Genomic DNA, 18,234 nt, shown 5'->3' with positions numbered 1-18,234 from the left:
TCAATGGGGTTCAGATCAGGTGAACAAGGAGGCCATGTCATTAGTTTTTCTTCTTTTATACCCTTTCTTGCCAGCCACGCTGTGGAGTACTTGGATGCGTGTGATGGAGCATTGTCCTGCATGAAAATCATGTTTTTCTTGAAGGATGCAGACTTCTTCCTGTACCACTGCTTGAAGAAGGTGTCTTCCAGAAACTGGCAGTAGGACTGGGAGTTGAGCTTGACTCCATCCTCAACCCGAAAAGGCCCCACAAGCTCATCTTTGATGATACCAGCCCAAACCAGTACTCCACCTCCATCTTGCTGGCGTCTGAGTCGGACTGGAGCTCTCTGCCCTTTACCAATCCAGCCACGGGCCCATCCATCTGGCCCATTAAGACTCACTCTCATTTCATCAGTCCATAAAACCTTAGAAAAATCAGTCTTGAGATATTTCTTGGCCCAGTCTTGACGTTTCAGCTTGTGTGTCTTGTTCAGTGGTGGTCGTCTTTCAGCCTTTCTTATATGGCGCCAGACCCGTGCCACAACCCGTGCACGCGGATTGGGTCCACAGCGCACGTGTGAACGGGACTCGCGAGCGAAAATATACATGGCAGCGCGCGTGTGAACGGGACTCGCGAGCGAAAATATACATGGCGAGAGGTCTTTTGTGCACTGAGAGGGAGCAAATTGTGTCTGTGAGAGCACAAGGATGTGCACAAGTGACAAACCTGCGTGCGCGCGTTGTCAACGAGCACACGGCAGAGGAAAACGTGCGCGCGCGGCAGCCTCTCTGCGCGCTCGGCAGCCTCTCTGCGCGCTCGGTTTCTGAATCCTTCTCGCTCGGCTGTAAGGGGTTTTGGCACTCTGGAGGCGTGGCCTGTGGTTAGTTCACCCCGCACTTTACCCTCTACCTATCAATATAAAAAAGTCTCATATTCAGTAGTTGCTGGCATAGCTCAGCTGGGAGAGCGGGTGACTCTCCCTCCGGGGGATCCAGGTTCGATTCCGGGCAAGGATAATAGAGTAGATGTCATGTTAAATTTTCCTAATTCCTGTGATATTATTTTACAGTTGTGACCGTTCAACTGTCATTAAACGTCCGAATGTTTGCTGGGCAGTGTTTTAAAAAGTGCACATAAGCTAGATGGTTTTAACCATATAAAATTACATTTTTTGTGATACTGGAAAAATACATACTGAAATAAAACTACTGATTGAAAACTTCATGACTGTGGTTGTACAATATATGGCTCACTAATACACTGCAAACTCCCTTAGAGTGAGGCTTCCAGATCACGCATGACTTTGTCAGTAAACACAACAACAAGCAGGAGAAAACTACAACATGTGTACTTCTCCACTTCAGTAATCAACCTTTCGTCGTCCATTATGGAAAAACAAAAGAGACCGCTAGCTAGGTGATAATGTTTTTTTTTAAAGTAAAGCAACCGGAAGGCAGTATGTTTCTTTATTCTGAAAATCTCGGGAACGTTCGCTCCATTTCCGCGTCCGATTTCCTGTCTTTCCTTCACCAAAAATGTCAAACTTGACCCGTTACAGAGACGTAGCGTGTGGAAAATAGAACCGGCGCATAAGGGCCACGACATGCTGCTCCTGAGACACGGCTGACTCGCGCTGCTGACGGCTCCAGTGGAAAAGGTTCTGTTGACCACAGCGGTTCCTATCAGCTGCTATGACGTGCTGCTGCAGTAACGTGCCGCTGACGGCTCCGGTGGAAAGGAGGGGTAAGCCTTGATTAGTCCGTTCTTAATTCACTCCACACACCATGATGCATTCACTGCTTCCAGTGAGGCAGAGACTCACTCCCAACCCCAAGAGAGAACTCACCCTTTCTCAAGAGCCACAGCCTGAGACTTGTGGGCCATTCCCATCAGTACCGGGTCGGCCCGGGCCGGGTAGCCCCAGTCGGCCCCAGCCTGGCCCGGTTGATTCCACACATCCTTGTCTTAAGCCCATGTGGGCTGATTCTACCCACCAATCAGAGGCTTGCTCTAATGGAAGGTGTGAATGGGCTGATTCTACCCACCAATCAGAGGCTTGCTCTAATGGAAGGTGTGAATTTGCTGTCAGCAGTGGGCGTGTTGGCCCTGGTCGGCCTGAAGCAGTACCCCTCGGGAAGAGGGCCGAGAATGAGCCTTGGTTGGCCCGGGAAAATTCCAGGCCACCCAGATATGTAAACAACCTACGCTACCCGGCCCGGGCCGACCCGGTACAGGTGGGAATGGGGCTTTGGAGAACACTAACTGAACCATATATGTTTACAGAAAGAAGAAATAAAGGCCATTAGTTTCCAGAACCACACATCCTCCTCTCTATGACTAGGCCTTGAGATCCTATCCATCAACACCATGAAGAAATAGAGGCAAGGAGCGGCCCTGGCAGAATTAAACAAGAAATGGGAATTAGTTTGACTTTGTGCAGAGACTACAACTTTTGTGTGGGTGTACACAGAAACGATAGTTCGTAAAATTGACCACAGCACCTACTTCTGCTGCACCCCAGATGCAGGATTCTTTCGGTCTGCTTCTGGGACAAACATGAAATACGTTTAATCTGGCTCAGTGTATGAAAGATAAATACACACCCAGCTAGAGATTTTACTGGATTCTGGCAAAGGTAAAAATTGTGGTCTCTGGAGAGGATACATTAATCTTCATTTGCTTTATTCAATAAAAAATGCTATATTTTGAAAATGTCTTATTTTACGAAATATCTAACGCCATCAGGACATCTGCCATGTCCTTAGGTGCTTCAGCCTTGTTTGAACTGTTGATGGTTCATGTGGATGGATGGTTAGCAAAAATAGCTAATAGTCTTATTAAACACATCCATGCAAAGCCATATTGACCCTTTGCCCATACTGTCACGTCCAGAGGCGGAGCTGGCCTAAATGGCGCCCTGTTAAGATACCCCTGTGACCCCCCCCCCGCCCACACACACACACAAGAAGAAAACATTACACCTACAACTTTGTTTCAAATTGTGTGGAGTGTATATATAACAACGTTTGCTAACTGAATACAACATCCAGCTCCTGGCCACCTTCTCACCACTTGTCAAAGTTCTACTGAAATGGACACACTTAACGCAACATGATGGCATCATCGACTTGTACAGTACAGATGTGCTGAAAGGCGAGAGTCTCAACTTTCAGCTAAAAAAAGACCACTCTAGCTATTATAGTTTTTATTTTATGGCAGTTTACAGTTTAAACGGGATCATACTAGCAGGGCACTTCCAGCGGCCCGCTGCCGCTCCGTTTTTCATGGGGTAAATAATAGCTAATTTCCCGATTCCAAAAAGAAAGAATGGTCCTACCAGCTCGCCACTTCAATATGAAGAAGATCAGTTCAACATGGGAAAAAAAACCTGACCTGTAGGCCAGAGAAACGTTCATTAGCATATCAAGTTCGATTCAGTTTACCGGTAAACATATCACGAATGTACAACAGGTCAATTATTAATCATCTTGGCTACGTAGCTCAATCTATGCATTCCAGTAGCGTTTGCTACAAACAAATATAAAAACAACAATAAAGGAAAACATCTGTCTGACAGACAGCATAGCCGAATTCAAGGCAACACATAACAATAATCATATGATTGCTCTTGGTTTCAAGTTAAGCCCATTAAAGTGCTTAAGTAAATAAGTGTTTCAAAAACAGCGTTTTTGAACCGGAGTTCTGCTCGCGGTGGGAACTCCGCCGAACAAGGTCATTTTTTTATAGCGAAAACGATCCACTGGTCACTGACAAGTAAAAGGGTGTTATTGGTAGATGTTAAGAACACTTACCGCTGAGGTAAAATGAGAGTATAAATGAATTGAGGGGAGAAAAACGCTTTGTTTTCCAACGCCGTTCTACAAGCAACAAGCTTACAGCCACAGCAGGAGCAGCTTTCCGGGTTGCCGCGACGTGGAAGGAGCCAATCAGGAGAGGGACCTCACATCAGCTGACGTGGGTCATGTGACAGGTAGTAGTTGATATGGGTTACACTTTGTTGTGCTTTTATTACAGAAATATTATTATTATCATCACTATTATTATTAAGAACATGTGATTTCTATGTTTTGTTTATGTATTGGTTGATGCTAAAAAAAATTTTTTTAGAAAAAAAAAAAGAAGAAAAAAGGAAATTAAATGCCGCCCCCTGCAGACTGCCGCCCTGTTCGGCCGCACATGTTGCACATATCAAGCTCCGCCACTGGTCACGTCACACTGTTCATGGGACCGCCCTCTTAGCCATGATGGATGGCAGAGAAACTATTAACACATGTTGAAACGTTTGCCATTTATCATTTGTCCAATGACACCATGGACATACATACTGGACAATTCATGTCCATGGGCTTGAATTCAAACGTTTGTGGACGTGACAACAAGACAGTTTGTAGCCTTATAGAATTTTTTAAACAACTTTTGTACATTCATTGTGTGTTTCTTCCGGTGGCATTATTTTGTTTTGTTTTTTAAGACAGGAAAGGACACTAGTACTAGTCTTTTGCGTGGACCATTGCATCCTGTTCACTGAGGGAGAGCGTGAGATCAGAATCAGCATGAGAAATTGGAGGCGTGGCATGAGAGTGTGCAAAGAGGGTCAAATGTGTGTGTCTCATGCTCAGTGCATGAGAGCTGGCAGCCCTGTAGTGCTGTCATGGTTGTTCTCTCTTCTGTGTTGTATTTTGCTGTTCTTTAATATCCCAACTGCATTATTTTTATGTTCTGCTTTTTCCCTCCATCTGTGATCTGTTGGCATGCCATTTCTATTGCTACTGTAATGTCCAGTAATGGCCAGTGTTTAAGTACAGTTTGACCCTTCGATATCTGGTCAAAATGGAGACACAAGTCTGCATGTGTTTCCTTTAATATATCTGCCTTCAGCCCATCAGCTGGAGTCAGAGCCTCTCTGCAGCTCTGAACACATGATAACGTATTGTCAACAATGATGTTCCCTCCTCAAGGTCTAAAGCTTCCCTTATCATTCTACAGGATTCTTCATGCCTCTGAATAAAGTGAACTCAGATTAGTTGCTTAATCAAAGAATGAATTTTTAAATATAATGTGAACATTTAAAACTTAAAAGTTAGATAATCATTAAATAGACATTTGTTTATTCTTTCATTAATCTGTGCTTGAATGACTGAAGTTTGAAAGGAGTGTTGTTATGATTACACTGATTTATAGATGGATCAGTAATGTTCATATAACAAGGCCATCACCATCTACACTAGCACAAGGACAAAGCAAAGTTAAGTCAAACGCGTGACACATAGATATTTCTTTACCCCAGATCAAAGCATCCGATATCTGAAAGAAGGCGTGCTTTCCGAGGTTGCATTGGTAATATTCCTCAGCATGTCAACCTCCGATTGGCCACACAAATCATAACATGAGAATATTAAAACAGAATCACTTTGGTGATTCAGCAGTTGCAGTTCCAGTTCGAGTTCCAGCTCTCATCACTCAGTGTTCCAGCTCTACAGAGTTCTAGAGGAAGCTACGGAAATTACTGTCCGTGGTGAATTCTCTTTAACTAAGAAGCAGCCTTTGACACCCTGTCAAGGATGTTGCAAAGCTGACACAGCAAACGGTTCCTGCAGAACAAAGCTGATTTTGATCAGACTCCTTAAGAGTCTAGACGCAAACAGTTCCATCCAACCTTTGTGCCTGGCGACATCTCTGGACTGGAGAAGTCGGCGCTGTGGTCAATCTACTGGACCTGGGTGCTCAGATGTCATCCGACCTCGATGACCTCCGGATCCGTGAAGAGGGTCTGCGAAGGGTGAGGTAGAATACAGTGTGATTGCGTCTGATGCTTTTTGATAAGAATCAACTTCATAGCTTAACACAAACCAAATTCTTTTACGTCCAGGACTCAGCCTTCCTAGATACGGAAGTTCTGATAACATCACATTCACACATAGGCACCATATACCACATCTCCATCCAGATCCATCCATCACAGTAAATATTAGTTAACTTGTCATGTTTTAATTGTTTGGAAAATAAATTCTTACTTTTACAAACTTGACTCTTTCCTTGAATCAAAACGAAGTGTTTACAATCCCTAAATAAAACAAAGAATCCTAGAATCTTCTGATTAAACATCCAAAGACCAAGCAGGTTGATATTCTACATTTATATAGAGTGTCACAGCTTATTGGTCATAAGTAGAGATAACATATTGAGCTCTTAAAGCACTCAATTTACCAACCGTACACTACAATAAATTCATGATATGGTTTGTTTTCAGGTGTTATGGCAGAGCTTAAACCTTTTTTTAAACATGCTTTTTTCTACTTCTGTTAGTTTGCATTGTGAAAGGTTACCTTTGGTGGCATTATCCTGTTATTTTTCCTTTTCTTGTTGATGAGTTTGGTTAACTTTCTTATGTGTCTTTCTTTTACTTTTATGAATTATTTTTCTTGCTGTTCTATCATGTGTCCTTTAATGTGTTCCTCTGTTTTCTCATCTAATTTGTATTTTCTTTTGAGGTCCAGGTTCTTTTGGTTGTGATGTTTCATATCCTTTGTCTGAGTAGTGTTTTCTGTGTTCTTTCCATTATGTGCTGTGCCGTCTTGATTTGGATTGGAGCTTTCAGCTGTAGGCTTGTTGGCGTGACGTTCTCGTCCCGGCATCTTAAGTTGAAGCGGAGGTGGTTCCTTAGACATGCTCGTTTTTGGAATTAACAATCCAAAGGGTGGAAGTCCTTTGTTACTCGTCCATATTTTTCTTTAAACGTTTGTTAAGTTTCTTTAATTCTTTGTATTTTCAGTCTGTGTGTTTCTTCTGATTGCATTATTTTGTTCTTTTTTAAACACGGGAAATAGTATTTCACCTTTTTTTTTTGCGGACAACAAACAACAACAGAAAGACAAGAACAACCAAAACCAGTCATAACCCTTCTATACCTCAAAGACATAACAGAAAATTAACAGCAACAATGATAAGACACAACATAAACACACCAACAAAACCATACACAACAGTTAGAAAAAGAGTACTACATCCAAAAGACAAGATATCAGCAGGACATAACTGGTCACACACAAAATACCATGTAAACTCTGCAATAAACATACATTGGGGAAACCGGACGCCAACTCAACACACGAACAATGGAACATACAAAAAAAAAAAGAGTGTGAGAAAGAAAAAAGCCGAAGACACCAGAGCACCGGCGCGAGAAGCAGAAAGCACAAAAAAGAAATCTGCCGTAACAGACCACTGCACAAGGGAAAACCGTATAATGGACTGGGACAACACAAGGATCATTAACACCAAACAACAGAAATACAAAAGATGGATTAAGGAAGCCATAGAAATAAGGAGACGTGGACACACAACCATAAACAGAGACAATGGGGTCTACACATTGGATCATGCATGGGACTGTGTCATAGGCGAGAAGAGCACGGGCAGCTCCTCTGCTGCTCGCAAATAAACAGAAAAGGAAGTGACACCGCTAGCTAGCTTTGAAGAAGACTGCAGGAGTGGTCGAAACTGTCAGCCAAAAAATAAATAAATAAATAAAAGGTTAAACAACCCGTTCTTATACAACTTTATTTTGTAGATTTCAGAGTAAAATGATAATCATTTGCTGCATGGTTGTGTGCATGAACAGCATGCACAAACTCAACTTGTCTTTTCATAACTTTGATGGAGACTGAAGACGAGAATGAACTACAGCGGTCAAACAACCTATAGCAGCCCTCAAAGACACAAAATGAGACACTTAAATGACAAATCGCAACTTTTTACTGGTTGCCGTTCTCCGTCATCTCGGACTAAAGAGCGGGTGGCTGTTGCTTAGCCAAATGGCCATTGCTTTAGCAACCCAAGATACTATCTGGCACCACACATACCAATGATGCACTTACACCAAGAACAATAAACATGTAAATGCATGATTGTGAATATTTAGTTCTACTGATGGTCAGAAAAGACACTATGCTACAAAAATAATGTGAATGAATGAGCAGTAAATGAGCAGTTAGCTAACATTTATTAAATCTGGTATCGCTTTTATCATTGGAGCTGAAAATAAACAGCTTTCGCACTGTCAGATGCTTTTTCCTTACTATCATACATGTGATTCATATTAAAACAACTTCAGATAATGAGTCGAACCTACTTTATTAATGTTTGATGACTGGCTATTTTTACAGAAGTTAATATTCTCTCAAATCACCCAGTTTTGGCTTTAGGCCATCACTTATTACCTGTTCAGTTACCATAACATTAAGCCAACAATGAAACATAAAAGGCATTAAATTATATGCAGCACATTGCCAAACAGCCCTTTACACTGCCAGGATCTTCAAAGTTTGCTTTTTTTTATGTTTGCTTGTGTGACCTAGAGGGTTGGATGCTTAAGATCCTAAAACCATAGGTGATAATAACCCTTGATGAAAACAGCAGAGGCTTATTCACAAGTTTAACAATTTTTATTTATAGATACAACACAGGAGATTTATTGAAGACAACCCAGGTCGGGATAAAAAGTAGACTAAAAACTCTAAAACACGGGAGGGAGGAGCGACGACAATGCTGGCCCTGGGACTACACACGCAACGCCATCTATTTCTATTTAAAAGCACAAAGCCGCTGTAGGGACCCGAGACAAGAGACAATAATATAAAGAAAAACACTCAGTGCTCCCTTTAACTAAAGCTCATACACACGTTACCCAGAAGTGAGTAAAACCCCCGACAAACCCCTACAGCGGATACGCTAAAAGAAACTAGCCTCCCAGAGACAGCACTGTGCTTAACGCTTAACCACCCGACTCAAACAAGTTTCCTTCCCCCTCTGGAGGAAAACGATTAATAACAAGATAAAACCAGTAAACGGTTTACTAAAAGAACTAGAAAAGATTTAATAAAATGAACTGGGAAAACAGTAGCAGGCTAGGTCTGTGAACAAAACACGCATTGTTAGTCCTATTCTAACGACCCATAAAAATGCTGTGAATGTTATAAACCAGTACCTCATCGGCCGACCGCTTGCCAATGAAAATTCCGGCTGTTCACCCCTCAGTCCTGCTCACCCTTCGTAAAGAGGAACCAATTAAAAATATAACCGTTAACTAAACTAAAGCAAGGCCAGGTCACTCACCACTTAGCCGCACGCACGCCTGGACCCAAAGCGAAGCATTCAGCGTTTGCAGCTAGATCCCAGCTGCCCTAATTATAGCAGCCCTCTGATTACACACCTGGATCCCCTGTCAGCGGCATGACAGGTATAACCAGAATAACTTCCGGGAACTAAGGTGACCCGGTTACAATCCACCCCTAGAAAATGTATCGGCGGCCCGTCGATATGAAAACAAACTAGCACCACGGTCAAAATATTGCTGCTTCAATACTGCCACTACTGGTGATCTAAGAGACAGCAGCCCCATCCGCCGTCCCCCCGGCCCTCCTTGGGAGATGATGAGGATTTGAATGCTGGCCAGCTGTTTTTCTGGATGACTTTCGTGTAACCGCCTTACTTTCTCCGTGCTCTTGGGGGGTCGTTGCAGGGGCCAGTGGAGGTAGGTCGAGATGACCTATACTCGTAGCTCCATGGGACACCAAACCCTGTGAATTTCCCTCTAATTTTCTGGTTACTAAAAATACATACTCTGGTTCATCCTCTTCCTCCAGGGTAGGGCTCTCCTCTCTCACCCTGGACTGCTTAGGACAGAGCCCCTCAGGGACCGGCCTCAACAAAGAGCGATGGACAGTCTTATGGCGTTGTAGGTTGTCCAGGGGCGCCACCGTATACACTGATCCCCCTGGTGTCGGGGACTTTAGTACCACATGGATCCTAGGGCTCCATTTGTCCTGGATCTTGGTCCTGCCCCTTTTACTGTGGTCCTCAACATAAACCAACTGCTGTACCTGCAGTTCGCTGGCCAGACCCTCTCCATCATGGCGCTCTTTACGACGATCCGCTGCCTTTTGTATACGATCCTGTGCCCCTTTTAAGGCAACCTGGAGTCTACGGCGGTGTTCTTGAACCCAGTCCTCCACTCTGCCCGTTTGAATCTCTGGGACCCTTCCAAGGAGAAAGTCAATAGGTAAGCAGGGTTCCTGACCAAACATTAAAAAGTGAGTGGACTCACCCATAGACTGGTGAACAGTGGTATTATAAGAGTACAATACCTGTGGTAAATACTGGGGCCAACGGCTTTTCTTTTCAATAGGGAGAGTGCGTAGCAAATCATGTAACGTTCTGTTGAACCTTTCACATTGGCCATTTCCTTCTGGATGGTACGGTGTGGTGCGTGTCTTCTGAACCCCATACAGCTCACACAGCTGATGGATTAGTGCACTCTCAAAATTACGGCCTTGGTCCGAATGCAGTCTTGCTGGAACACCAAACTTGTAGAACCATTCCTGCACCAGTATTTGAGCCACCGTCGCCGCTCGCTGGTCCCTGGTTGCCACTGCCTGGGTAAACTTTGAAAAAACATCAGTCATCACAAGCACACTTTCTACACCATCCTGAGATGGGTCCAGCAGTGTAAAGTCTATCACCAATACTTGGTTTGGTCTTGATGCCAGTACATGTCCCATAGGTGCCCGACTCTGAGGACGAGGGGCTTTTGCTAAGGTGCAGCGTTCACACTGGTGGCACCATTCCTTAATATCTCTCAGCATCAGCGGCCAGTAACATCGCTCTCTGATGAGTTCTGTAGTCCTCTCCACCCCCTGGTGGCCATGGTAGTCATGCAGCTGCTTCATGACCTCCACCTTCAATGTCTCTGGAAGTAGCAGTTGATTAATATCCTCCCCACCTTCAGGCCGCTGCGCTTGTCGGTAGAGCAAACCATTTAGCTGAACGACTTTACTCCACTGTCGACACAGCTCCAAAACCTGAGGCGAGAGACTCGCTCTTTCTGCCCAGTCTGGGCGTTTCTGGGTCTTCCAAAACCCCATAAATGTATTTAAGGTGGGATCAGCTTCTTGGAGAGCCTTGAGGTCATCATGGGAATAGGACGGAAAAACAGATACGGCTGCCTGGATGGCTTGTTGAGCCAGGTCAATACCTCTGGGCACTCTCAGCACCGGCACTGGAGTTCCTGGAAGGGGAATGTCAGCTTCCGTGGGGGCCCCAGGTTTCCTTGAAAGGGCATCTGCATTCACATTGGTTCGGCCAGATCTGTAACGAATAGTGAAGTTAAAATCTGCTAGCTGTGCTGCCCAGCGCTGTTCAGTTGCACCCAGCTTAGCTGTGTTCAGATGGCTGAGAGGATTATTGCCAGTCCACACAATGCATCGTTGACCCAGCAAATAGTCTCTGAACTTCTCGGTCATGGCCCATTTTAAAGCTAAAAACTCCAGCTTCATGGAACTGTAATTAGACATGTTCCTTTCTGTGGGTCTTAATCCACGGCTAGCAAAGGCAACAGGGCGTACCCTGCCTTCCTGCTCCTGGGAAAGGACTGCTCCCAGGCCACCATAACTAGCATCAATCTCAAGAATAAAAGGCAGGGAGAAATTTGCATATGTTAGAACAGGTGCACTGACCAGTCTGGCTTTTAGTTCCTCGAAACCCTGTTCACATGCTTGGGACCAATGATTACCCACTTGCTGTTGCCGTCGCTGGCCTCGTAACTGCTGTAGCTGGGCTACAAGTTGGTGAAGTGGAGCTGCCAATTTTGCAAACCCTTCTACGAACCGTCTGTAGTAGCTGGCAAATCCCAGAAACGATCGTAGCTCTGTAAGGCTGTTTGGACGAGGCCAGCTCTTTACAGCAGAGATCTTGTCTGGATCCGTGGACACCCCCTCGCTAGAGATGACATGGCCCAGGTACTTTACTTCCTGTTTGAAGAAGGCACACTTGTCGAGCTTCACCTTTAGCCCTTCTTGTCTCAGGCGATCCAGCACCGCTTCCAAGCGCAGCAGATGCTCATCGACTGAAGAGGAAAAGATCACAACATCATCTAGATACAACAACAGAGACTGACAGTGCTGGGCCCCAAACATCCGTTCCATCAATCGTTGGAATGTGCTGGGTGCATTGCACAGACCAAAGGGCATACGGTTAAACTCATACAATCCAAAGGGAGTGCAAAAGGCAGTTTTCATTTTATCTGCTTCAGCCACTGGTACCTGATTGTAGCCACTTGCCAAGTCGAGGGTGGAAAACCACTTTGCTTCTGATAGAGCATCCAGAGACTCTTCAATCCTGGGTAGAGGAAAAGCATCACGACGTGTTTTACTGTTCAGTTGTCTATAGTCAACACATAGACGAATACTCCCATCCTTTTTCTTCACCACGACAGTGGGGGAGGCATAGGGGCTACTGCTCTCACGTATCATCTGACTCTCCAACAGCTGTCTGATGTGTGCTTTTACTGCCTCATACTCTGAAGGTGGGATTCTCCTAAATCTTTGACGCACTGGCACGTCATCCGACAGAGGGATCTCATGCTCCATCAGGTCTGTACAACCCAGGTCCCCTTCATATGCGGAGAACACACTGTCATACTTTCTTAGGAGGGACCGGACCCTTTCCTGATCCCCACTGCTTATAGATGATAAGTCAACATTTACCATTTTGTCTGACTGTTGGGACACTGAGCTGACCTGGGAAGAGAGAGTAGCCTGGACTGATCCAACCCCCTCCCACACCCCTTCTGGTAAACTGACAATGTGGGCTGGACCAGACATCCCTACTGGCGTACGAGGACGCAACCACACATCCCTTTCACTCACGTTCATAACTGGGATATATGTGCTGCCTCTAGCCACTGTTACCAAACTTTGTGACACCACTGCCCCCCCCGGGATGCCCCCTTTTGTTCCAAGTGGCTCTACGAACACGCCATATGGAGGGCCAAGCCTGGCTCGCGGGCACGTCGCTGGAACCAGCTTTACTGTGCCAGCCGGCACACATACTGGTTTGCGACCCCCTACTCGGACCAGACCCATCTTGCAGTCACTTTGTTGTACTGAAACCTCCTGACATTTTAGAAAAGCCACACGCCACACAGAAGCAGCCTGACTGAGTCCTGGTAGCTCAAATAGAGCAGCACCATGTTGCTTAAAAAGCTCATCATAACACTCCTTGATGACATTCATGCCCAATACCCCTGGCACTTTCAATTGGGAAGAATGGGGCGGGGGATCCTCAACCACCAGCACCCCTCTCCTAGGTACCACTTTACCTAAAACTTCTAGATCAGTTTCAAAATAACCAACATAAGGGATGCTCAGCCCATTGGCTGCATGAAGCTCCAACCAAGAACATGCCTGCAAGGCCCCTTGACAATGTTGGTTAAAAAAACTCTGTGTAACAGTGGTCACCATAGAACCAGTATCTAGAAGACACTGAAGTGGAACACCCCCCATTTGCACCAGAACTGTGGGACACTCTCCTACCAGTTTTGACACAGAACTTGTCACACTAGGAATCTTTGGACCAAATCCCCCTCCTTCTGCCCTGAGGCCCTGCAAAGCAGAAGGGGCTAGTTTCCCATCTGCTGGTGGGAGACCACCATCTCCTCTCTACCAGGCTGTGATGCAGTAGCCCTTTTTTGGCGACAGTTCCTGGCTATGTGACCAGGCTTCTGGCAACGTCGGCAGATAATCTGGGATGCTCGGTTTAGATGTTGGGACCCAGGAGGCCCTTGTAGCTGCAACAGACTTTGAGACAACAGGTTAATCTGTTCCTGCTGTTTTACCAGCATTTCCTTGATCTCTGACAGACCATCTGAGGCCCTTGGGACCGACTCTGAGGCAGATCTATTACTTTGGGAGTTCTGCACAGCACAAAAAGATGTCAGGTGGTTATTTCTACTTCTTACATCAGCTGGCTGACCCTCTTGTTCCCACTGTATAGCCTCTTTCCTTACGTCCAGCAATGTAAGAGTAGGGTTTCCCCGAACGAGCTTTTTTAACTCTCTACGTAAAGATGGCTCAAGCACATGTTCAGTAAATTGATCTCGTAAGAGCACAGCAGCATCAGACACAACACCAGGTGCATTTACAGTTATTTTCTCCATCAGACAGAAAAGAGCATGTGAAAACTCCTGTAATGATTCCCCCTCCTTTTGCTTTCTAGAAAAGAAATCTTCCTGCAGAGTCACGTAAGATTTTGAGCACCCATACAGTTCCTGTAAAATAGTCAAAATGCATTCAGGGTCTTCTCTTTCAGCCCGGGGCCTATATCTAATCTCCTCCTTTGCTTCCCCTTCAAGGTGATCATACACAAAGTAAGCCTGATCCAAAGGAGATAAATACCTTGCCCTCAGGCTTGCCCGGACCTCCTCTATCCAATCAGTCACTCCAATACCAACATTACCTCTAAAGACGGGACACTTTCGTTCCCTTGGAATGTTGAGAATCCGTTCTGTGGCTGATTCCCTTTCTGCATGACATGTGCCACCTGATGTAGAGGGTTGTGAGTCTTGTTTATCCTCATTTGTCTCTCGCAGAAGTTGATTCTCCTCCTGCAGCCGTCGCAGCTTGCTCCGTAGCTCCTGTAGCTCAGCATCCATTGTGCCTTGATCCACCTTCCGTGAGGCTTGTGGCTCCACCCTAAACCTGCTACTGTTCCAGTTAAAGAAGAGAAAAAAAACGGAGGGAAAGGAAGAAAGAAAAAAAAAACTCCAGAAAACTACTCCTACACCCGATCTATTCAGTAAACCAGCTGTTTTAAAGTATCTCCACAGCACATCTACTTTTTTTCAAAAAGTTGCCAACAACGCCAATTGTGACCTAGAGGGTTGGATGCTTAAGATCCTAAAACCGTAGGTGATAATAACCCTTGATGAAAACAGCAGAGGCTTATTCACAAGTTTAACAATTTTTATTGATAGATACAACACAGGAGATTTATTGAAGACAACCCAGGTCGGGATAAAAAGTAGACTAAAAACTCTAAAACACGGGAGGGAGGAGCGACGACAATGCTGGCCCTGGGACTACACACGCAACGCCATCTATTTCTATTTAAAAGCACAAAGCCGCTGTAGGGACCCGAGACAAGAGACAATAATATAAAGAAAAACACTCAGTGCTCCCTTTAACTAAAGCTCATACACACGTCACCCAGAAGTGAGTAAAACCCCCGACAAACCCCTACAGCGGATACGCTAAAAGAAACTAGCCTCCCAGAGACAGCACTGTGCTTAACACTTAACCACCCGACTCAAACAAGTTTCCTTCCCCCTCTGGAGGAAAACGATTAATAACAAGATAAAACCGGTAAACGGTTTACTAAAAGAACTAGAAAAGATTTAATAAAATGAACTGGGAAAACAGTAGCAGGCTAAGGTCTGTGAACAAAACACGCATTGTTAGTCCTATTCTAACGACCCATAAAAATGCTGTGAATGTTATAAACCAGTACCTCATCGGCCGACCGCTTGCCAATGAAAATTCCGGCTGTTCACCCCTCAGTCCTGCTCACCCTTCGTAAAGAGGAACCAATTAAAAATATAACCGTTAACTAAACTAAAGCAAGGCCAGGTCACTCACCACTTAGCCGCACGCACGTCTGGACCCAAAGCGAAGCATTCAGCGTTTGCAGCTAGATCCCAGCTGCCCTAATTATAGCAGCCCTCTGATTACACACCTGGATCCCCTGTCAGCGGCATGACAGGTATAACCAGAATAACTTCCGGGAACTAAGGTGACCCGGTTACAATCGGCACATTTCAGGACGTCTTTGATGTTGAAGCATGGAAATGAGTAAATTTGTCAAATGATACCATCGACATATATACTGGACAAATCATATCCATGGGCTTGAATTATAAGTTTTTATGTCCAAATGGGAGCTTCCCACCACCGCCATTTTGACCGTGTCACAGGTCCCGTCACGTCCAGATAATCCAAAACTGGGAAAAGAGGTGTAGCTAAGGGTGGGGCTGTTACGTTTGGAACAGGGTTGGAACAAATTAACCAGTGTAGCTACTACCTAACTTAACTAACCCAAGAAGCTAACCCCGGGTTTCCACAGGAGCCATCAGCAGCACGTTATTGCAGCAGCACGTCATGCTCGCGTAAGCTGCTGCTCGGCCCTTCCCACGAGAAGCGAAGCAGCAGGGGAGCAGCTGTCACCGACGGAGCACGAAGTCACACGAGTGACTTCGTCAGTAAACACAACAACAAGCAGGAGAAAACTACAACATGGTTTGTGTTTTATGTTCTGTCCGTTTTATAATCGCCAATACGGACCTGAAAAACAAAGGAGACCGCTAGTTAGGTGATAACTTCTCACAGGGACGCACAGTTAGTAACGTTTTTTAAAAGTAAAGCAACCGGAAGGCAGTACTTTCTTTATTCTGAAAATCTCGCGAGCTTCTCTCCATTTCCACGTCCGATTTCCTGTCTTTCCTTCCCCAAAAATGTCGTACTTGACCCGTTTCAGAGGCGTCGCGCGTAGAAAATAGAACCGGCGCGTAAGGGCCACGACATGCTGCTCCTGAGACGCGGCTGACTTGCGCTGCTGACGGCTGCTGATGGCTCCAGTGGAAAAGGTTCTGTTGACCACAGCGGTTCCTATCAGCAGCTATGACGTGCTGCTGCAGTAACGTGCTGCTGACGGCTGCTGTGGAAAGCCGGGGTAAGAAGGGCTCCTTGGACTGGGATATCCCACCCGCATGGCAGACTGGCTCCCGTGCGAGGCTGTAGTCATGCTGGTCACCTGTGGAGATCATATATGGACTGGGACTGTTAAATTACAAGCGGAGCCAGACTGCTGCGATCGTAATCAGGCGCACAGCCTTTTACATATTATCCATGAACTCGCACACTTTACACACCGCTAATGATGGTAAGCTACTGTGTAGTCACAGCCACCCTGGGGCAGTCTGAAAGAGGCTGCCATTTGCTTTATCAACCTCTATCCACCACCAACACTGGCAGGTTGGGTGATGTTTCTTGACCAAGGACACAATAGCAGAGTACCCTGGCAGGAGCTGGAATCAACCCTGCAACCCCTCCCCACCAAACAATCAACTTCACATGGACGTGCAGATCAAGTCTATATCGAATCCATCAGTCTAGACCAATTCTAGATGTCTGCTGGATGTGCAAACCAGGCCCATTGTTTGAACATCTAAATATGTCCGCACTTGGACATCAATATAACGTGAAACATGTGGACCTTGGATTGGGTAACTTATTGTAGCTCACTGCTCAAAGACCTGTTGTAGCGACGTCTTTTCCAGGTAGTTTCTCAACATCCAGTTTTGGTCCACTGAAGGTGTAGACTGATGCCAGTCACGTCTTTCATCGACAGCTCCTTGACCTCCAGACATGGGCTAAAGCTGATTCAAAGGAGGTCGATGTGGAATTCCTGTCAATTTCACTTAGACTGTGTGTGTGTGTGTGTGTGTGTGTGTGTGTGTGTGTGTGTGTGTGTGTGTGTGTGTGTGTGTGTGTGTGTGTGTGCGTGCATGCGTGTGCATGTGCGCGTGGTAAATAAAAAGAATACTGAATAAGATCGTTGGGCTTGATTTATTTGTGTAGCATGTTATGTGTAGCTGTAGTTCCAGCAAGTCAGGTGTTCATTAACCTGTCTAAAATTAGCATAAATGTTGCAGGAAGGAACAACCTTAATCTGACTAGAAGTAGCCTATATAAAGAGGGCCTGTACCTGGACCAGAACTTAACGTGCAGGAATGACCTAGAAAAGTTGTCACTGCAACTTGTCTAGGTGACTTATAATTAATGTCCACATTGGCCTAATTTGGACCAAAATTAGTTCAGTCCTAGATGTCCTGAGGACACTGCTACAGGATGTCCAGAATACATCAAAAAAATAGATGTCACCTGTCATCAAAGTCTGCAATTTCAGCTGACATAATCTAGATGTGTAGAAATTAACTAGAAAAGACACCAATGGGACGTAACTTTGCACAGTGGGTCTGATCACTAGATATCCCATTATATCTCCTGAGCTACTGCTGCTCCTTTTAAAAATAGTAAATGGCCTGCATTTGTATAGCACCTTCATAGGGTTCTATAACCCCCCAAGGCACTTCACAACTCAATCAGTCATCCACCCATTCACACACACATTCACACGCTGGTGAGGATGAGCTACAATGTGTCTTCAGCTGCCCTGGAGCGCACTGACAGAAGCAAGGCAGCTGAGCACAGGCGCCACCGATCCCTCCGACCACCACCAGCAGGCAAGGGGGGTTAAGTGTCTTGCCCAAGAACACAACAGCAGGATTCTCTGGTTGGAGTCAGAATCGAACCTGCAACCTTCCGATTACTGGACAACAC

General features: G+C 45.3%; 1 long non-coding RNA gene across 1 annotated transcript; it reads left to right on the top strand.

The window, feature by feature from the left end:
* Window positions 1–13,747: 13,747 nt before the first annotated feature.
* Window positions 13,748–15,635, top strand: LOC139071665 (uncharacterized). Its single transcript, XR_011521494.1, has 3 exons — window positions 13,748–13,778; window positions 14,057–14,081; window positions 14,193–15,635. It is a non-coding gene; the product is annotated as an uncharacterized lncRNA (long non-coding RNA).
* Window positions 15,636–18,234: the final 2,599 nt, after the last annotated feature.

The sequence above is a fragment of the Nothobranchius furzeri genome, chromosome 9, assembly GCF_043380555.1.
Source record: "Nothobranchius furzeri strain GRZ-AD chromosome 9, NfurGRZ-RIMD1, whole genome shotgun sequence".
In the NCBI taxonomy this organism is placed as follows: domain Eukaryota; kingdom Metazoa; phylum Chordata; class Actinopteri; order Cyprinodontiformes; family Nothobranchiidae; genus Nothobranchius; species Nothobranchius furzeri.
This window is presented reverse-complemented; position numbering and strand designations above follow the sequence as displayed.